This window comes from Camellia sinensis, chromosome 2 (genome assembly GCF_055761805.1).
Source record: "Camellia sinensis isolate YWXY chromosome 2, ASM5576180v1, whole genome shotgun sequence".
In the NCBI taxonomy this organism is placed as follows: Eukaryota; Viridiplantae; Streptophyta; class Magnoliopsida; order Ericales; family Theaceae; genus Camellia; species Camellia sinensis.
Genome location: NC_138962.1, coordinates 158,445,143 through 158,451,143, shown reverse-complemented (window position 1 = coordinate 158,451,143; position 6,001 = coordinate 158,445,143).

Genomic DNA, 6,001 nt, shown 5'->3' with positions numbered 1-6,001 from the left:
ATTACAGTTGAGTTTGTATTGAAATGTTTTTGGCTTGTGGCAATCTGAAAATATGTAGTTGATGAAGAAAACAATGAGATTCTACCAGGGAATACTGGATTCTCTATCACTCCAGTGTTTTAAATCACTTTTTAATTTTATTTTTATTTTATCACACAATCTGTCTGACTTTGATTATGTGGTAGAGGGAGTAGGTGTGAGAGTTTAACTGAATGAAACCGAACCCACTGAACTCAACTGAGCTAAAAAAAATGATTTTCTGTTTTATTTTCCTTGTGTTCAGTAAAAGAGAATGATTTTCTGTTTTATTTTCCTAACCATGATTATGTGGCAGAGGGAGTTTGGAATAGAGATAGAGGTACCTCATAGATGATGAAAGCAAAGATCTTGGAATAGAGATAGGGATACCTAATTGATGATGATGATAGCAAGGATGTGATGCTGATATATATGTTGAGATCATAGATTGTAGTAAAATTGGAATCCACTATAAAGCATTCCAAAATTATTGTTGACAACCTATTTCTAAATTTAAAATTTTATTATTTTTTTTAACACTCCAATTAATTACAATCTTAACCGTATTGACCTAGCCATTGCCACTTCTATTGCGCCTTTCCTTTGCGCTGCCATCACCCTCAACCCTTCATCTCCTTCCCTTCTCAACACCTTCAATGGAAGAATTTATATATGCGGATAGGGTATATACAATGTGGTACCTTTTACTATTATGATTGGTTTTAATAGTAGGATCTACTACATTTATGTTAGGTATTTGGAGAATAATATGGGGCGTATACATTTGTGATTCGTTGAAGGTACTGCCACGTGATATCCTATTGGCGTACAAAAATTTCTTCCTTCCATGCCCCATCTTCCCTTCCGATGCCCTTACCTCCTTCCGAACATTTTCCCACCCTTCATTCCCTCCCAAAGCTCCTACTCCTTTCCCTTTCCTCCTTCTCAAACCTTAACATAGAGATATGGAGATAGAGACAGAGAAGGGGGGTTGGGGTTGTGGTAGAGGGAGCAGGGGAGGGCCATGCAGTGTGGGGAGGGCTAGAGAGTGGTAGGCAAAAGTAAGAACAGGCTGAGGGATAATAGAGGGAGTTAGAAAGGGTGGACATAGGATTGGATCAGCGCCCCTATAACACCACATTGCCGAATAGTGTGGTGATTAATAGTGAGTGCATACAAATCAAACCATCTCGTTTTCTTTGTGATTTTTTAACTAAAAGAGTTAAAAAAATTAAAATATCTCATCATACATATCAATCAATTACTTTTGTTCCTTACAACTATCTGTTTAATTAAAAAAAATTAAAAATATACTAACTTTTTTCATCTCATAAAAAATATTTTTAAAAAATAAAGTCAAATTAGCAAATGGAAATCAACCCTTTATTGATGTCTAAAAGGCATAGTTCAAACATTGAGGATTCATTTTTTTTTTTTTTTTTAAATTTTTTTTTCATAATTGCTTTTTCCAGGACAACCAGCCTAACGAAATATATGATAGGGATGCTTGTACCGTACAGTTAATCAATCTATACATACCTTTTTCCTAAGGTCAATACCACATTTCAACCTCAATTATGATGATCAATGCCTAATTGGTCATCCCTAACACCAACTTCACCTTGTGCTTATGACTTTAAAAACAATTGCAATTAATTACAATGGTAGAGCTTTGTTTGTGTTAAAAAATTGAGGCTTAATTACATCTAAATTCATTTATTTATTAGTGAATATTATTTTATTTTTGATTTATGATCTTGTATATTTTGAGTCCCTTAACTATAAAAATCTTACAACCAATTGGTTGATTTAGGATTCATTTGGGGAGTGAATTTTGGTTTTTTAGCTAAAATTCAAGATTAAAAAAATTGAAGTATTTGAAAATTGATTTTTGACCTTTTATAGAAAAACGAGTAAAAATAAAAAGAATGAAAATCAATCTTTGATATTTTGTTTGATTTTTTCGCTTTTTTGATGACTTTTTGACTACAATATAAAGTTATCGAACGAATCCTCAGTTGACCAGTCCTGTACACTCTCAATTGAGAGATTAGGGGATCAATTCTTATCAAAGAAAAAGATTGATTATTTACTCCCTATTGGCGTATCTTTGTTTAATTATTTGTTTCTTTCCTATTATGAACTCTTTCTTGTAATGGTTGTTGGTGTTGGATTTGTTGTTTATCTTTTTGGACTTTATTATGGCCCTGTTTGATGGAGTTTTTTTTAAAGTTAAAAGCTAACAATAAAAAAGCAGAAGCTAAAAATACCCTTATCCCAGCTTTCAAATAATTAGTTTTTTTTTTCAACTTATTTAAGTTATTTCTGTCTAATAAGTTATAAGCAGAAGCTGTACCAAACAGTCTGGCACAGACTCCCAAATCAAAATAAGCTATAAGCACCCTCCAAAAGCTGTAACAAACAGTACCTAGATATGGTTGATTGTCCAATTAATGTAATTACTTTAATATTTATAAAAAATATTTTATTAATAGATAATATATATATATATATATATTTAAAATCGTACAAATGCTATCCTTTTGAAAAGGGCAGTAAAATTATACGTCTTTTGCATTTTGGGAATTTTAGTTAATTTTTCTTACTCATTTTTCTAAAACCATTTGTTAGTCAAACCTCAATTTTAAAATTTCCTAATTATTCCCCGAAAATAAAAGCAGATGGAGGGAATCATATATAGATCAAATTATCAAATTAATAGGTTGGAGAAGCTACGTGAAGGGCTCCACGGCTATGGACATAGCTATTTTAGTATGTGCATCGATGTTGAACTTTTATCTCCTTGGATATTCTTCTTATTGAGCTTGATTTGTTGCTTAAGCATGTATTAAAAGATAATGTTTATGCATGGTGTATGGGGAGTAAATATTCTTTACTTCCGTACTCCTTTTGTCCAAGTTTTACGTTGCTTCGAACAGTGTCGTACAACCTGAAAGCACAACGACGGTGAGCTACCCAGCGAGTGTGTTGCCGGAAAACTCTTCTGACGGTCAAGTTAGCATCCTTAGAGAAGAAAGGCAAAACCAGAGGTAACCCAGAGTAAGGAAAGTTTCGGACCTTTTGCATGGATGCGCCGTAGGGTTTATGTAGTTTGTGCGTGCACTATCTTACTCGTCTTTTCATAGACGTGTGGATGTACTATCCTCTCTTCGCCTTACACGTGTATACGTCAATACTGCCAAACAACATTAAGGGTTCGTTTGGGATGTTGGTTGGCTTTTTGGCTATTTTAGCTTGTGGCTAAAAAGTCTTGTTTGAGATATGTTTTTTGGCTTTTTTGACTTTTGTAAAAGAAAAAATGAAATAATTATGGGTTGAATATGATGTTTTGTCTTATTGGGCTAAAAAGCTTATTTTGTCATTTTGTGGCTATTTTAGCCAAAAAGCCTTTGGCTTTTTTATGCCAAACGAGCTCTAACTAAACCTCCAAACGGTATTGACGCGTACGAACAACGAATTTTTTCCTTTGCATTAGAATTGGGCCACGTAGCATACACCAACCGAGCTAACTCTTGCTCGGTCCGTCTCACATCAACCAAACTAGATTGGCTCTGGCCAAACTACCATGCACCTCACAGCTCTGCTTGGCTTGCATCTCGGTTAAGCTATGGATCGCCCTTATTAGCTGGAATACGTAGCTCGGTGGAGAGTCTTGTTACCTTCCTGACCTCTTCTCGGCCTGGCATAGTTGCCCGACCACCACACTCAGCCCGGTCACGGGTTGAGTGGCCGACCTCGGTCATCTCTCTAGCCCGATCAAATCCTGTTCACCTCCCATGGCGAATCCTGCCTAGCTTCAGAGCTCGATTGAAGTCATTGGCCACAACCCTTAGCCCTATTAAAGTTAGGCTGCTACTTGATCGTACTTGTCCCTTGCCCCAGGCCGATTAGACATCTCAGTCCAATGTCTGAGCATCCTTCCTGCTTGGTTATGAGATTTAGGACAACATCCCAGATCTGAATTTTGCTCGGCCCATTTGTTTGGCACATGGCACAAATTCCCTTCTCATATGATATGCATTAGTTAAGATTAATTATCAAGTAGATTGCAATGGCCAAAACTATGACATGGAGATTAATGGTAACAAAATATAAATAACATTTGTGTGTGTCATCAACAAAGAGATAGAGAGAAGACTTCTGTCCAAATTTGGTAATGTATCAAACTTTTGTCATGTTTGGCACAAGGGACAATAATGCTAAAATTTAATAGTTTAACGACAGTTGCATAGCTCTCTTTGTTACTCAAATAGGTTTAAATACTAATTATTGTATCAACGAGTATATCAACTAAGATATAAGATATAGATGTGAGATCCACCACCTGACATGAGACCTACTTAACATTGAGTTTAGTTATCACGTTTTTTAAAACATTAGTTACTATTTCCAACATTATTTTATATATATATATATATATATATATATATATTTTTCCTTGTATATTATATATTGTTATTTATAATAATAAATCGGTTTCTTACCTAAAAAAATGGATAAAGTAAAGTAAAGTAAAGTAAATCGGTTTCTTACATTATTATTGCACATAAAACATTGGGGACATTTGTGCATTGGTAGCTGGATTACAGAGGGGAATAAAGGGAGAGTGATTCAATTTGAAACATTTCCTAAGCTAACCATTTTTAATGTTCATGCATCTTAATTAGGATAGTATTTTCATTTTCATTTTTATTTTTATTTTTGGCAAAAAGTACTTAACCCTTTTGGTTTTGGGCTGGTGCAGATGACCCCCTGACTTTGGAAATATGTAGATACCTCCTCTATAGTTTTGAATTTATCTGCAATCGTCACGCCGTTAATGTTTATGTCAAAAAGACTAGTTTACCCTTATTGACACAGACACACCCACCTCCCACACACATCACACACATGTATTTTCCTTCTCTCTTCTCTCTCTCTCTCTCTCTCTCTCTCTCTACACACACAACAAATATCACATCACATCACTCAAACACTTTTTTAATTAAAAAACAAAACAAATTTTATTCAATTTTATTTTAATAAAATACATATAATTTTTAATATATAAATTCAATTTTTATAAAATTAATATTATTCAAAAAATATCAAAAAAATCTTTAAAATAAGACTAATATTTAACATATTTAATAAAAGTTTAAAGTAATAATTCAAAAAATATATAAAAAGCTTACATAATTAAAATAACTTGCATGATTTGAAATTAATGTAAATAAAACTTATTTAGAATTATTTTTGAATAGAAAATATTATTTTTATTTACTAAAACAAGCGTAAAGACTAATAAAAAAAATATTAACTCAAGTTTTAAAAAATTAATAATAATAATAATAATAATAATAATAATAATAATAATAATAATAATAATAATAATAATATTCAAACTATACAAATGCTAACTTAAATTGTATAAATAAAAAATAATAATAAACCATGCATATAATAATAATTAAATCAAACAAATATTATTTTGTATATTTTTTTTAACTCAAATCACACAATAAAAATAATACAAATTAATACCAAAAAAAAAATCACTAAAAATAACCAAAAAATAATCACATATATTTCAGCAAATACTTTCAAAAAATTATGTCCTGAGAAATCCAATTCATCATATTTGATTGAATTCTATCTTCTATTTTTCTACAAACAAAATATATATATATATATATATATATTTTGTTAAAGAAAAGATCAATTTCTTATGATTCTATAAACAAATTGTATAATAAAGTTTAATAAAATATAATTGAGTGTTTTTCTCCAATTTTGCTTGCAAAAGACATTTTAATATTCTTAACAAATTGTATAATAAATTTTTAAAAAAATAAACAATAAAATAAAAAAATAAAAAAGACACTATAGAGTGGAAGAGAAACTAAACAAATAAATATTTGATTAAATAAAAAATAAATAAGTAAAATAAATGAGATATAAATATAACAGGAAAAATTGTATA